Source organism: Hyperolius riggenbachi, chromosome 7, assembly GCF_040937935.1.
Source record: "Hyperolius riggenbachi isolate aHypRig1 chromosome 7, aHypRig1.pri, whole genome shotgun sequence".
Taxonomy (NCBI): domain Eukaryota; kingdom Metazoa; phylum Chordata; class Amphibia; order Anura; family Hyperoliidae; genus Hyperolius; species Hyperolius riggenbachi.
In genome coordinates this window covers 14,633,472-14,650,505 of record NC_090652.1, presented here as the reverse complement: position 1 = coordinate 14,650,505, position 17,034 = coordinate 14,633,472, and the positions used below count along the sequence as shown (strand labels likewise).

At 47.2% G+C, this 17,034-nt stretch overlaps 1 pseudogene; it reads left to right on the top strand.

The window, feature by feature from the left end:
* Positions 1-17,034, top strand: part of LOC137524107 (zinc finger protein 850-like) — a 197,625-nt pseudogene that overhangs the window by 3,689 nt on the left and 176,902 nt on the right.

Below are 17,034 nucleotides of genomic sequence, written 5' to 3'. Positions count from 1 at the left end.
CAAGCGGCCTGCAGGCAGAGATGCTGTGTGTGGGGACTGACTTAGTCTTCGGTCGTGCAGTAGCCCTCCGTGATCCATTCCTCATTCATTTTGATAACGGTCAGGTACTGAACACTGTCGTGACTTAGGCGACTTCTCTTCTCAGTAACTATGCCTCCAGCTGCACTGAAGGTCCTTTCTGACAGGACGCTTGTGGCAGGGCAAGAGAGAAGTTGTATGGCAAATTGAGACAGCTCTGGCCACAGGTCAAGCCTGCGCAACCAGTAGTCCAAGGGTTCATCGTCGCTTTTCGCAGAGTCTACATCCACACTCAAGGCCAGGTAGGCGGCTACCTGCCAGTCCAGGCGTTGGTGGAGGGTGGATCCGGAAGGATTATGGCGAGGAGTTGGACTAAAGAACGTCCGCATGTCCGACATCACCCTGAGATCGCTGGAGCATTCTGTCCTTGCCTCCGTGGACTTGGGAGGAGGAGGGTTACTGTCAGTGGTACCTTGATTGCGTTGTGCAGCCACATCACCCTTAAATGCATTGTAAAGCATCATCGACAGCTTGTTCTGCAAGTGCTGCATCCTTTCCGCCTTTTGTTGAGTTGGTAACAGGTCCACCACTTTGTGCCTGTAGGGTCTAGTAGCGTGGCCACCCAGTGCAGGTCATTCGTCTTGAGTTTTTTGATACGGGGTCCCTCAACAGGCTGGACAACATGAAAGAGGACATCTGTACAAAGCTGAATGCAGACGTACTCTCCATCTCCTCTTGCTCTTCCTCAGTGACGGGACGCAACTCCTCTTCCTCCCCCCAGCCACGAACAATACCACGGGAACGTGGAGCAGCAGAAGCCCCCTGTGATGGCTGCCGCGGTTGTTCTCCTTCCGCCGCCTCTTCCTCCTCCACAGAAACACCTTCCTCATCATCACCATCATCAAAGTCTGACTCCTCTCCTTCCCCACATGACTCCTCTTCTTCCTTCCTCCCTTCTCTGTTCTGCTGCCGGTGTTGTGGAAACATCGGGTTCGTGTGTAAATGGCTCCCACGACTCCTGCTGTCATAACTCTTCTTGTTCACACTCCTCCACAGCTGTATCCACCACTCTATGCACGGCATGCTCCAGGAAGTAGGCGTAGGGGATCAAGTCGCTGATGGTGCCCTCATCGCGACTCACCAGTTTGGTCACATCCTCAAAGGGCTCCATGACCCTGCATGCATTTCGCATCAGTGTCCAGTTGTTGGGCCAGAACATCCCCATCCTCCCAGATTGTGTCCTTGTACTGTAATTATACAGGTACTGGGTGACGGCTGTTTCCTGGTCTAGCAGGCGAGAGAACATCAGCAGGGTGGAATTCCAGCGAGTCGGGCTATCGCAAATCAGGCGTCTCACCGGCAAGTTGATTCTACACTGAATCTCCGCAAAGCATGCCATGGCCTTGTAAGAGCGCCTGAAATGCCCACACAACTTCCTGGCCTGCTTCAGGACGTCCTCTAAGCCTGGGTACTTGGACACAAATCTTTGCACGACCAGATTAAGCACATGTGCCATGCAGGGTATGTGTGTCATCTTTCCCAAATTCAACGCAGCAATGAGATTGCTGCCGTTGTCACACACCACGTTGCCGATCTCAAGCTTGTGCGGGGTCAGCCATTGCTCCACCTGTTTGTTAAGAGCAGCCAGGAGAGCTGCTCCAGTGTGACTCTCCGCTTTCAGGCAAGACATGTCTAACACTGCGTGACACCGTCGTACCTGGCATGCAGCATAGGCCCTGGGGTGCTGGGGCTGTGTAGCTGGAGAGGAGATGGCGGCACCAGCCAAGGAGGAGGAGGAGGATGACGACAGCGAAGCGGTGATAGCAGGTGGAGAGGAGGTGGCTGGAGGCCTGTCTGCAAGCCGTGGAGGTGTGACAAGTTGGTCCTCTGCGCAGCCACGTACTCCCTGCTTGCTGCCATCGGTCACCAGGTTGACCCAATGGGCTGTGTATGTAATGTAGTGGCCCTGCCCGTGCTTGGCAGACCAGGCATCCGTGGTCAGGTGGACCCTTGACCCAACGCTGTGTGCCAGAGATGTCACCACTTGCCTCTCAACTGCACGGTAGAGTTTGGGTATGGCCTTTTGTGAAAAACAATTGTGGCCTGGTATCTTCCACTGCGGTGTACCAATGGCCACAAACTTACGGAAAGCCTCCGACTCCACCAGCTTGTATGGTAATAGCTGGCGAGCTAATAGTTCCGCCATGCCAGCTGTCAGATGCCAGGCAAGAGGGTGACTGGCAGACATTTGCTTCTTCCGCTCAAATACTTCCTTCACGGACAGCTGGGTACTGCTGTGGGCAGAGGAGAAGGAACCGCTGAAGGGAAGAGGCGGTGTGGAGGAGGGTGGCTGTGAAGGTGCAAGGGAGAAAGTGGATGAAGACGATGCACCTGAAGGAGGAAGAGGAGAAGGAGGGTGGCTTGTCTTTTGAGGGGTGCTGCTTTTCCTCAGGTGTTCTTGCCAAGGCTGTTTGTGCCTTCTCTCCAGGTGCCTTCGTAAGGCACTTGTCCCTACGTGAGAGTTGGCCTTTCCACGGCTCAATTTTTGCTGGCAGAGACAACAGATGGCTTTGCTCCGATCTGAGACACACACGTTAAAAAATTTCCAAACCGCTGAGCCCCCCTGGGCTGATGGCGCTACGGTGGCATCAGCAGCTGACGTTGAAGGGCATGTTGGCTGTCTGGCCATAGCTGGCGATACATGGCGCCGGACACTGCCCCCAGCTGTTTCTGAGGACGAGCTCCCTCTGCTTCTATCATGAAGTCATCTCCTCCTAGTCCTCTCTGACTCCTCCTCTGAACTGTCCCCCTGGTCATCTCCTCTACCAGGAACATATGTGGTATCCGTATAATCGTCATCATAATCCTCCTGGCCAGGTGCACTTTCCTCAGACACCTCCTCAACTGCACCAACTTCAGGTGTTTCATCAGCCCCCTCCTCACACGTTACGTCCATACTATCGCCACCTAACTCAGACGTAGGAGGTGGTGTACCTGCGCCTTCTTCTTGTTGTTGCAGTAGTGGCTGTGAATCGGTGATTTCACCACCACCACCACCAAATAACTCCTGCGAAGTGTCAAATGCAGCGGATGTGGTGCTTGTTGTAGCGCTGGTGGCTGCGGGAGATGAGGTGTTCTGTGTTAAAAACTCAATCACCTCCTCACGATTTTGGGAAGTGATGGCACGTGCCTTCTTCTGAGCACTGTATTTTGGGCCAGGTCCGCACGAAATCACAGCAACACCACCTGCCGGTGCCTGGTGGCCTTCCTCTGGGTCTGCCTCTACCTCTTCCTCTACCTGGTTTGTCAATTTTGTCCATCTCGGGGGGATGCTAGGTATATGCAGTGAGCTGGGTTCACTGAACAGTAAAGGTACTTGGATGCAGTGAGGTGGGTTCACTCAACACAACATGTAGTAGGATGCAGTGAGCTGGGTTCACTGAACAGTAAAGGTACTTGGATGCAGTGAGGTGGGTTCACTCAACATAACAGGTAGTAGGATGCAGTGAGCTGGGTTCACTGAACAGTAAAGGTACTAGGATGCAGTGAGGTGGGTTCACTCAACACAACAGGTAGTAGGATGCAGTGAGCTGGGTTCACTCAACACAACAGGTAGTAGGTATATGCAGTGAGCTGGGTTCACTTAACACAACAGGTAGTTATATGCAGTGATTAGGTGGGTTAAGTAAACACAACAGGTAGTAGGTATATGCAGTGAGCTGGGTTCACTCAACACAACAGGTAGTAGGTATATGCAGTGAGCTGGGTTCACTCAACACAACAGGTAGTAGGTATATGCAGTGAGCTGGGTTCACTTAACACAACAGGTAGTTATGTGCAGTGATGAGGTGGGTCAAGTAAACACAACAGGTAGTAGGTATGTGCAGTGAGCTGGGTTCACTCAACACAACAGGTAGTAGGTATATGCAGTGAGCTGGGTTTACTCAACACAACAGGTAGTTATGTGCAGTGATGAGGTGGGTCAAGTAAACACAACAGGTAGTAGGTATATGCAGTGAGCTGGGTTCACTCAACACAACAGGTAGTAGGTATATGCAGTGAGCTGGGTTTACTCAACACAACAGGTAGTTATGTGCAGTGATGAGGTGGGTCAAGTAAACACAACAGGTAGTAGGTATATGCAGTGAGCTGGGTTCACTCAACACAACAGGTAGTAGGTATATGCAGTGTGCTGGGTTTACTCAACACAACAGGTAGTTATGTGCAGTGATGAGGTGGGTTAAGTAAACACAACAGGTAGTAGGTATGTGCAGTGAGCTGGGTTCACTCAACACAACAGGTAGTAGGTATATGCAGTGAGCTGGGTTTACTCAACACAACAGGTAGTTATGTGCAGTGATGAGGTGGGTCAAGTAAACACAACAGGTAGTAGGTATATGCAGTGAGCTGGGTTCACTCAACACAACAGGTAGTAGGTATATGCAGTGTGCTGGGTTTACTCAACACAACAGGTAGTTATGTGCAGTGATGAGGTGGGTTCATGGCCGGATTTCAGGCAAGGCCACATAGGCCATGGCCTAGGGCACCAGGAAAGCATGGGGCGGTCTGTGGGCAGCAGGGAAGCAGTAGCAGTTAACCTGCCAAACATTTGTCCTGCTACACAAAGTTTGCACATAGCATTGTGCGGCTACAAACCGGATCTGGCACTCGGGGAATAAAGGGGCAGCGAATGGGCACTTACAGTGATTTCTGAGCCGCCTGTCACTCACCAAATGTGCCACTCGCCAAGGAGCTTACAATTTTACAATTGAATCGCTGCCATTACTAATCACTAACTGTCCTCAGAGGAGCCTACAGTCTAATCCCTGCCATGTTGCAGGGGGGGGGGGGGGGGGGGGGGAGGCGAGTTTAGGATGCTGCTGATAGTTGGCCTTGGGCGGTAAAAAGTACAAATCCGGCCCTGGGTGGGTTAAGTAAACACAACAGGTATTAGGTATATGCAGTGAGCTGGGTTCACTCAACACAACAGGTAGTAGGTATATGCAGTGAGCTGGGTTCACTCAACACAACAGGTATTAGGTATATGCAGTGAGCTGGGTTCACTCAACACAACAGGTAGTAGGTATATGCAGTGAGCTGGGTTCACTTAACACAACAGGTAGTTATGTGCAGTGATGAGGTGGGTTAAGTAAACACAACAGGTAGTAGGTATATGCAGTGAGCTGGGTTCACTCAACACAACAGGTAGTAGGTATATGCAGTGAGCTGGGTTCACTCAACACAACAGGTAGTAGGTATATGCAGTGAGCTGGGTTCACTCAACACAACAGGTAGTTATGTGCAGTGATGAGGTGGGTTAAGTAAACACAACAGGTAGTAGGTATATGCAGTGAGCTGGGTTCACTCAACACAACAGGTAGTAGGTATATGCAGTGAGCTGGGTTCACTCAACACAACAGGTATTAGGTGTATGCAGTGAGCTGGGTTCACTCAACACTACAGGTAGTTATGTGCAGTGATGAGGTGGGTTAAGTAAACACAACAGATAGTAGTAGGATGCAGTGAGCTGGGTTCACTCAACACAAAGCTAGGTATATGCAGTGATGAGGTGGGTTAAGTAAACACAACAGGTACTGGGTATATGCAGTACTGGGTAGTACAATGTGCAGCTCCCTGTCACACACACAGGTAGTCAGTCACTGAATGTGCTGGGCTGCTGGCAGTGGCACACACACACTATCAATTAGCAAGGCTGTGCATACAACAAAAGTGTCAGTTTGACACACAGTAAAAAAAATAAAGTACAGGATGAGCTCTGAAAAGAGCTAGGGTGCTATAAAAGCAATAACAATCAGCCAGGAGCAAACTAAGCAGCCAAGAACCTAACTAATCTGTCCCTAGAAGAACAAGTCTGCAGCAGCTGTCCCTTTCCTCTCTCTAGCAGGCACACGAGTGAGTGTAATGGCCGCTGGACCCTGCCTTATATAAGGGGGGGTGGGGCTCCAGGGCTTACTGTAGCCTGAATGGCTACAATGTGCCTGCTGACTGTGATGCAGAGGGTCAAAGTTGACCCTCATAGTGCACTATGGGGCGAATCGAACTTCCGCAAAGGTTCGCCTGGCAAAGGCGAACACGAACCCCCAATGTTCGCCTGAAACCATTCGCCGGCGAACCGTTCGCTACATCTCTACTAAAATGCACTATTACAGCACAAAAGAAGCTATCATTATTGCTACTCGTAACCTCCCCCAGGTTACCTTTCAAGAGTACAGCATCTCCATTTTCCCGGATCTCTCCCCGATCACCTTGAGTAGGAGATGGAGCCTGAAACCACTCACCACAGTCCTGGCTAAGCACAACATCAGATACAAATGGGGATTCCCCTTTAAACTTATTATTCCCTACAAGGGCCGTCAGCTTATTATCTCGGACTCTCATTCTATCCCAGAGATCCTTCAAAAATTCGGACTGAAACCAGATAAACCACTTCATTCCTCGGCTTCTTCCCCTCACCCCAGGAAGCTCCCCCTTCCACAACCTGTTTGGTCTAAAGTTGCAGCATCGCACCAAGGGGAACCCGAGCAGGATGAAAATCCTACAAGCAGTCCTGCTAGCCCAGTCTCCACGTCCTCTAACCCGGGATGACTCTCCCTGGCCATGTAACCTGCACAAGCTGTTCATACATCGCTTTTTCTTCCACTTTTTTTTATGGCTGTTTTTTTTTTAGTTTAACAGCACCTTTAAAACTGCTCGCCTGCATAGTTATCTTCTTATGGGTGGCGATTTTGGTCGGAGCCCCCGCAGTGTGCATCCAGGGTTTGGGTGGGTGCTATAGCTCCGGACTGATCTGCTGTCTTGCACTGCAGTCCGTTTGATGAACACTCGAGGCATTATGTTTTATGCCTCTCTGCCTATTCTAGCAATCCTTGCTAGCCTATTGTTGTATCTTGCTATGCTGATTATTATTCCACATGTTCTATGTCTAATTATGAGACAGCCTGTTTCTTTATTGTTATGCCATGTTTTATCATTTACTGTACTCTTTTTTTTTTTTTTTTTTTTTTCCCTCCTAGCCAGACCGTCATATCTTTGGGGTATGGGAGCTTGATTAAGGTCATATTTTCGATTTATGTGTGTGGGGTAAAAGTTTATTCTTGGGTGCATCAAGTGAGGGACTATAGCCGCGCCATTATTTACACATATTGTGACTACCTCTCACTGTAAAGTAGCCCACCCCCATCCCCTCCCGCTGTGCATTCTAACCCCCTAACTGTAATAACTCATAATGTAAAGGGCCTAAATGCTCCCCAGAAGAGACGCCTTGCCTGTCAATACTACAAACAGGAGAAAGCAGACATCATAATCCTGCAAGAGACCCACTATGTGCAAAATAAAGAGCCTACATTTTGACACAAGCAATATCCACTGATCTATTTTGCTTCATCTCCTCAAAAAAAAATGTGGCGTGGTTATAGTTCTTCATAGGAGACTCAACTTCATAGTTGAAAAGACGCTTAGAGATCCTGAGGGCAGATTTTTGATTTTGATTGGCGAGTCTAATGGCCTACGTTGAACGTTGGTAGCTGTCTTATCCCCTTCTGAGGGTCTGCGTCCATTTCTCTGTAAACTATCCTCTAAGATCCTCTCCCACAGGGAGGGTAAACTTATCCTCCAGATATGTCCTGCGCTGCTATAGTGGTCATACCAAAGCTGGGAAGGGATTTAACTGAAGTTGTAAACTATAGACCCATTTCACTCATTAATGTGGATGTGAAAATATTTTCAAAAGTCCTGGCTAACAGATTAAATCCAATACTACCGAGTGTTGTCCATCCGGACCAGACAGGCTTTGTCTCGGGCAGACAGACTACTGATAATATCAGGAGAATTGTTGGCCTTATTGCCAGGATGAAGCACTGTCGAGCACCTTCTCTGCTCCTCTCTTTGGATGCGGAGAAGGCGTTCGATAGGGTGGACTGGAGATATCTCCGTTTGGTTTTGCAGAGATTTGGTATTAGAGGGGAGTTTTTAAATGGTGTCAGGAGTCTCTAAACTAACCCTACAGCATATGTCTGCAATATAACCTCTCCCCCCTTCCTATTAGAAATGGCACTAGGCAGGGGTGCCCTCTTACCCCCCTGCTATTCGCTCTTTGTATTGAACCATTGGCCATTAGGGTGAGGAGCTCTCCAGACATCTCGGGAATATTGGTGGGAAGACTTGAATTCAAGACCGCCCTTTTTTGCGGACGATACAATATTCTCACTAACCAATCCCCTTTTTAACGAGATTGACCGCTTCTGTTTACACTCTGGCTTCAAAATTAACAACTCTAAATCTAAGGCTCTAAATCTGAGGCTAAATCTGAGGCTATCCCCTTACAGATGACCTTAACTTACAGATGACCAGCAGGCAGTATTATCTCACACTTTTGGGTTTAAGTTCAGACCTGGGGGGATTAAGTATTTGGGGGTGACGATCTCTAGTGAACTTTGGGACCTCTATAAGCTTAATTATACTCCTATGATTAGAAAACTTCATGGCCTCCTAGATGAATGGCAGCATTATCAAATGTCACTCCTTGGCCACATCTATGCTGTGAAGATGACATTACTTCCTAAAATACTATACCTCTTTACCTCATCAGAATCTCTAGAAGGGATCTGGAGGTATTGCAATCTAGGATAACAAACTTTATTTGGTCTGGACGCAGACCCTGTATTAAGCATATACATCTGGCCAGGCACAAACTCCAGGGTGGTCTGCGAACTCCTAGCTTCCTACATTACTTTTACACAGCTAGAATTTCACAATTGTTTCAATGGTCTTCTCCCAGAGTCATGGTTAGATGGGTTAACTTGGAGCAGGAATTAGTCCACCCGTTTCCCATTAGGTGTCTCCTCTGGACTCCCAGGCCCTGTCTGGGCCCCAACTCCGCAATGCTCTCTATTACTGAATCATTAATTATTAAAAAATCTCTGGGTAAAATTGTACCTCAACTGGTCTCTTCTTCCAGCCTGGAATCTATATTTTATAATTTAGATTTTCAACGTGGGGTTTGTGGCCTGGCCTGGGGTATGTGGAGGGCTAAGGGGATTGTTTCTATTGCTGATCTTCTCTCGGGAGGATCCATTTCTTATTGTCCTCAACTACAAGAAAAATATCACCTACCAAATTCAGAGGCCTTAAGATTTATACAAATCCACCATTTTCTGCAGCATAGACGAGCCAGTGGGCTTCGCCTAACGCGTTCTAATTTGGAATCTACATATTGTTCTGTTCCCCTCCCGGCAGGGCCTCATCTCTAGCATGTACTATGATCTTTGGTATGCCAGATTTCTAGGCCCCTCTAAAGCAATGGTCAAATGGCAGGACAGACTGGGTGCTCTTACGGATGAGACACAGTGGGAGGTCATCTTCTCCGCTATTGCTAGCTCTTCTAGACACACCCTAACTAAAGAAAGGAATTATAGGCTTTTCTACGACTGGTTTAGGACTCCAGCTCAGTTGGCTAAATGGAACCTAATACCATCGGACCACTGCTTCCGAGGCTGTTCGGTCTCGGCAGATCAAACACACTGCTGGTGGTCTTGCCCTCTTGTAGCTGGGTTTTGGTCTCAGTCTTTCTCCTTGGCCTCTGAAGTGCTCGGGAAACAGATTCAACCTTAATACCTGGTCGGCACCCTTTCATAAGCCTATCCCTGAGCTCTCCAGCCACCAAAACAAACTTCTCGGGCAGATTTGTGGTGCTTCAAAAACCCTCTTGGCTAAACACTGGAAATCTCTTCCCCCGACTAGGCCTGAGCTCATTAATAAGATTCAATGTATCTACACCCTGGAGAAGATGACCTCCTATATTAGAGAAACTACACCTGCCTTTGAAAAGGTTTGGGGTCCTTGGGAAGCATGGTTGCCATCCCAGATCTGAGGATTACCCATGGGACCTGCCTGCTATTTCAGATCCTAACCCCAATTGACTATGACGCTTCTGGCTACGGTAAAACTGGCTTCATGGCTTTTACTGTGTTTTCTTTCTGGTTTATTTTTCCTTTCATTTCTGTTTATTTGTATTTCATTATGATTTCTGCATTGTTCTAGCGAACTGGAAACATTCTAAACCCCCTCGCAGATGGCGGCTGTTCTTCCAGTTATTATGGATATAATGTCATGGACTCTGCTACAAATGCTATTTTATATTGTCATTATTGTATAATGGACAATGCTACATTTTTGCTTCCTGTACATTTTTGAAAATAATAAAAATAAAGTAAAAAAAAAAACATGACAGCATGCGCAGGTCAGCTTAATGCCACTCCTGTGGTAATGCACCTAATGCTGTCATATGTGCCACCGCTCCGGGAGGTCACTTGCCCTGCACATAGAGACATGATCTCCTATTGTTAGCAGAGCGATATATGTTATATGCTACATCTGAAGCTCACTTACCCACCGGAGTGCAATCCTTTGTATGATAGACTAGAGGTACACAGGTATGACTGAAATTAAAGAGAAAAGAAGGGATAATGTTATATATGGTTCATGCATATGACAACATGGCATGATATATGCAAACATATTCGGCAAGACATAATAGACAGTGATGAGTGTTCTTAAAAAGTCCTATGTAAAGACCTATGAAAAAAGTGACAGTTAGTCCAGCAAAAGACATGAGAACAGTTTGACTATATGTTTCTATCTCCTATTGTTTTCAACCCTTTTAAAGATACTAGCTGCACATTATCTGTCTCTGATGAAACAAGTGAGTGGATTGTTCTTATTTAGGCCTCTGGGCTGCACCGTATCCAATTCGTGGATCCAGAAGGCTTCCCTCTGTAACAGTCTTGTGTCCCTGTCGCCTCCCCTTGGCGAGAGCTTTACCTGTTCAATGACCTGGCCCCTGAGTTGATATGCTCCATGATTACATTCTATAAAGTGTACTGCAACTGGTTTGGTATAGTCCAGGCTCTCCCCTTTGTCTCGAGCCTTCATTGCTACACTTATGTCACTCCGATGTTTCTGGAACCGCTTTCTGAAAAGGGAAGTCGTTTTGCCAACATAGGCTGGCCCGCAAGGGCACTTCAGCAAGTACACGCAATGATCCATATTACAATTATAATATTCTTTCAGATTGTATCTCTTACCACTTCTGGGATGATGAAAGGATGGACCTGTTATTAGTGAGCTGCAGATGTTGCAATTAGCACATCTGTAGCATCCCTTCTTGGTGGAAAAGACAAATTCCTTACTGTACTTGTTCACAGGGTCTGCCTGTACCAAAGAGTTCCTTAAACTGGAGCCTGGACCTGTATGCAAACAGTGGTTTACTGTTTATGGACTCTGTGAGGGTGTGAGCAGTCTGTAAGATGTCCATATTTTTCAATACTGCTTGTTTGACACACCCTGATGCTGCTTTATATGATTGTACAAATGGAATGCCCTATTCCCGTATCACCGTGGTTTCTCCATTGTAGATTTCCAGTGCCCTCTTTTTAGCCTGTGTCAGCACTGACTTCGGGTATCCTCTTTCCGTTAAATTGATGCAAGTGAGACTTTGATCTTAGGAACAATAGTGTTATGCTGCTGGTGTGTTTATAATGTAAACATTGGAGATGACATCATCGTTTTGTCACAATTGGGGTGGGGTGCATGGGGATTTCAATTGTATATAATGCTTGTTAAGAACTATGCGGTTGTAACCACACGCCTTGATGAAGGGGGACCCTGCGTGGCCCCCGAAACAATTGTCGGCTTTAATATCTTCATGGAACGCATAGCTCAATAAAAGGAGCATAAAGCATTCTAAAAATGGTGTGCTGATACATTTGATCATTAAAGCACTTTATGGGCTTGATTCAGAAAAGGGTGCTAAGTGTTAGCACGCCAGTGACAAGCCATTTTGCATGTGCTAACATGCTTTGCACGTGCTAACTAGTGTAACGATCGGTGTCAGCACACAGAGAGAATCTGATCATTGGTGATCTGCAGTATCACCAAGAATACAGATATATACCTGATTATGGATGATCTGCAGAATCACCAATAATACAGATATAACTAACCTCTGGACACCAGTATAGTGTGAGTGTTTGGTGCAACAGTGATAACTTTGAGTGAGACCACCTGAGGAGCAGATGGTCTTGGATGTATAGAGAATACCTCCTGAAGGAGGTATGAGGCCCTGGTAGCAACCTGAGGCCTCCAAGGGGTGGAGCCCCAGGCTGAATGGCAGGGAATCCCTATAGCTAGGTGATCCCTAGGAAGCGGGTGTCACCAGCAGGGCTAAAGACTACTCTCTCTCTTACAGGGAGAGGAGTAGTTCAACATATCGTGAATCACAACCAAATACTGAACGATGCTTAGTCTGAGGGTGTGAGGTCCGTGGTCTCGACACCCTGGAACTAGTCTGAAGAATAACACAGTATTGGCAAGTCCCTAGTCTTGGGTGTGAGGTCCGTGGTCTCGACACCCTGGAACTAGTCTGAAGAATAACACAGTATTGGCAAGTCCCTAGTCTTGGGTGTGAGGTCCGTGGTCTCAACACCCTGGAACTAGTCTAAAGCATAATACAGTAATATAACAGAAGTAATCTGGCTCAGTGTGAATCCCCAGAGGCAATTGGTTCAATCACACTGTGGATTATGGACTATGGTCTGAGTGCTTTCACATAAGTGTTCGCAACGGCAGACAACCTAAGACTGACCAGCCGCAAGTATATATAGAGCGGCGCTCAGCAGCGCCACCCACCGCTGGTCAGCCAATGAGCATCCATTCATTGATCAGCTGACCCGCTTGGTCAGCTGATCCCTCCTCGTCTGCCATAAAGGTTCTGCCTCTCAGCGCGCGCGTATTCCTCAGTCTGTGTGAACTAGCAGGCCCAGCCACCCCAGACACACCGCGGCGCACGAACCGCCAGTCTGCGCGGCGGCTTCTCTGCGATTCCTCACAACTAGGGTGCTAAGTAGTTAGCACATGCAAACTACTTAGCACCGTAGTTAGCACATGCAAACTACTTAGCATCCTAGTTAGCACGTGCAAACTACTTAGCACCCTAGTTAGCACGGTGCTAAGTAGTAGTTTGCATGTGCTAACTACGGTGCTAATTAGTTTGCATGTGCTAACTACGGTGCTAAGTAGTTTGCATGTGCTAACTACTTAGCAGTCTAGTTAGCACGCCCAAAGCCTTTAGGCATGCTAACTGGGTTACCACCGTTTACTGAATCAGGCGCTATGACTCCAATTTAGGAATGTAATGTGATTTCTGCCCTCATAACCCTACTCTGCGTCAAATACATAATTTTCCGAGGTGCTTTTGGCATGTATCCCACTCCGGTGTGCCCCCCTCCAGCTGTTAGACCCCTTGAAACAAGTTTTCCATCACTTTTGTGGCTAGAAACAGTCTTAGTAGGTTTAAAAGTTTGCCTGCCGATTTAAGTCTCTGGCGGTTTGCTCAGTTCATGCGAACTCAAACTTTTGTGGAAGTTCGCGTTCAACATTTGCGAACCCAAAATCTGATGTTCGGGCCATCTCTACTAATCTGTCCACAAAACCTGCCCAACCTACATTTCTGATCATACTCACACCTAGCCGCTCACTCTGCTCCTCCAATAAACTTCGCCTTACCATCCCCCGCATCACCCAGTCCCTTGCACGCCTCCAGAACTTCTCAAGAGCTGCTCCACCACTCTGGAACTCCCTACCTCCCTCCATTCGGGTCGCACCATCCTTCAACAGCTTTAACAATGCCTTCAAAATGCACCTTTTCACCCTGGCCTATCCCCCCTTACTGGTGCTCTAAACCCACTGCTGAACACTGAACTCTTGTCCCTTACCTTTCGTGTCCCTTCCCCTTCCTCTAGCCTTTAGCAGGGTCCTCCACCTTGTGTCTTCTACCTGATTACACACCTCCATCAACGTACACCCATCCTATGGATCTGAGTGAACTCAACTTACCTACTCTTCATGCACCCATCCAGTGACTATGCATTACCTTGTACACATACTGTGCTGCGTGATCTGGTTTGCATGTATTCCTGTATTGTCTTATTGCTGTATGTCACCCCTAAATATTGTATGTAACCTTAACTAATGTCCAGCGCTGCGTAATATGTTGGTGCTTTATAAATATCATACAATTTATTTTGTTGTATTTATGCATATATGTACATATATATAATGCAAAACACATGCATGTTTCTCCATAGGAAGGCACTATATTAAAACTGCACTATGTGGGAAGATCCAACATGTACGATTTTAAAATGGTACAAAAAAGAGGCAAAGAGCTGTGATTTGGAATGCAGCCCATAGGCTTTTACTGAGTTTGATTTTGCGTGTGTTTTCTGCTATGTGGATGTAGCAAAATACAATGAAATTGGGGATGTTCAACCTGTGTAATGTTCAACAGCCATACATGTGCTGGTAATAATAATAGAAGGTGATTAAGATAAGGGAGTTGTGCTTGTGCTGTGATTAATAATAATCATCATCATCATATAATAATAATAATAATAATAAATAGTATTCAAAGGCTTACTGCAGTTGATGTCCCAAACAGAGCTTGCAGTTAGCTTATTCACCACAAGGTGTCGCACTCACCTCTCCCACGTGGGACGCACTGAAAGGAGGGGATTAATCCAAAATCAGGAAGTGATGTAACAGCAGGAAGAGCAGTTGCAGGAGGTGAGAGAACAAGCGGCTGGAAGAGGTAATTGTGTGCATCTTGTTATATACGGAGCAGAGCAGAGGTTTGGGGTGGGCATGCTTTGTTACAGAGGAGGACATAGTACACCTGTCACTATCCTGATCATCCCGCTTGATGAGACTTCTATATAACTGCTGTGACTTGTTTGCCAGTTTTCTATTGCTCCCCCTACATGTACCATAGATTATGGGTCGGATCTCACCTTCCTAGTAATAATTCAGTCACATCACAGAGACAAGAGAAGATATATATCGAATATAGCCATGTCCCTCCAGTGCTGGCATTTACCCCTGTATAGCCTATTCTGCCCCCAGCATTGCCATATTACCATGCAGTGTAGCCGTATCTCCCCAATCAACTAATGGGCAGTCGTCAGGGCAGAGGCTCAGGGGGCACCAGTCTCTGGGAGTACAGCTCTGAGGGTGTGCCTGTCCCCCCCACACCTCCCCAAACACTTCAGAGTTACGGCTCTGCATGTTTGGGGGATTACCTAATACTGGAGGTAAATCTGCCTATACTGGGGAGGAGACTGCCTGTCTGACTTGGGGAAAGGGTATGGGGGCACACTTGCCTGTCCTGAGAAGAGAGACTGCTTGGGGTATATTTGGCTATCGATACTTGGGGCACGTCTTGCTATCTAGCCTGGGAGGGGGGTGTCCTAATACTGGGGGTACATCTTCCTATATTCGAGGGGAGGAGGCCTAATACTGGTGTACATATGGCTATCTAACCTGGTTAGGGGTACTGCTTAATACACGGGGTTCATCAGGATATCTAATCTGGGGTTGGTGGGCTGCCTAGTTCTGGGGATACATCTGTCTATCTCTAATGGGTATGGTGGGCTGCCTAATAGTGGCTATCTATACTGGGAAGGGGGGCTGCCTAATACTGGGGACACATCTGCCTTGATAACTTGGGGAGGAAGACTACTTGATGCACCTGGCTTTTGAAACCCTTCAGCACTTTTTTTGGTCTGAGGAAGTGGACAGAGACCCACAATACGCGTTGCCTGTGCTTATTAACAATCAATTATATTTATATATATGAATTTGTCGTTATTGAGGTAAGCTACTTCCCCTTTTTCTTCTATTATTTGTTTTAAACTCGGTATTATACACTCCTTGCTGACTCTTAACGTCTTTATGATGGCTTCCCGAGTCTTCCAGATATTAGTCACCCACCAGACCAGTCAGCAGTCAGACCACTCCTTGAGCTCCATTGCTATGTTATCAATGGCTGGAGTGAAATGTGGAGAGATGTCTGAATTCTATACCGAGGAAAAGGGTGAATGTTTAGTTATATGAAGGGTGTGAGCAGGAATCCAGGCGCATGCATCTCTATGAAGACAGCTTGCAGGGAGTAGTAGTTTTATTGTTAGGGTAGTCTGCCTTTATTCCTGAGAATGATACATAGTATCTATGTGGGGGGTTAGTTTACATAATTGCCCCTTAGTAAGGGAGACCTAGAGAATAATATAATGTGAGAATAGTGCAGAGCTGTGATTGGCTGATCTTGTATGCCATGGAATACTGAGCCCATAATATCCTTGTGGAGCAGCTCCCACCTCCAGCTGGTGCCTCACACGTATGCACACTCTCTGTGTTACCTTATCTCTGGATTTCCCTCACTTCTTGTGCTGTCAGAGGTGTTTCATGTTTATCCCAGCCGTTATGGAAGGCAGGCCGGTATCTCTTCCCTGTGAAGGAGGAAACTTTCCCTGATAGCTTTTCCCAGCAGCTATTCATAGCAACAGTCAGGAATACAATGTTGTACAATGGAGTTGTTTTGGATCAGTGGAGGTCTCAGGGAGGGAGGTGCTGAAGGAGCAGGATCTGTCTATTGTGTCCATTTTCAGCAGATGAGACAGGTGCACCATATGACTGTATCGTATCTCTGATGAGAAGAAGCCAATGTGCAGTCAGGAGCCACTGGTGTTGGGTGGCCCAAAGTGGGTAAGGTTGGAGTCTACACAAAGATGATGGTAGGACATGCAGAGAAGATGGAGGCTGCAGTTGGAGAGTGGTTGGGTGGCCTCTGCTGATTCTGTCCTGGTATTAGCACTGTCCCAGCTGGGAGATTTGTTGCTATGGCTCTTGGATGGTTTGGGGTTAGTAGGTGATGGACAGGTAGGGTCAGGATATGGAGCTGCAGTCCCATCTGCCCAGTTCCTCAGCTGCCAAAGCCATAAGTAATGATAATTCATAGATAATTAGCTGCAGGCCTCAGCTCTTATCTTCCTATATCTCCAGCTGTTCTCTCTTCACATCCTCATCCATCTACCGCTGCCGGCACTGCTGTAACCTCCCAGGAATGTGTGCATGGAGAGGAGGAGAGAAGCACCAGAAGATGAGCAA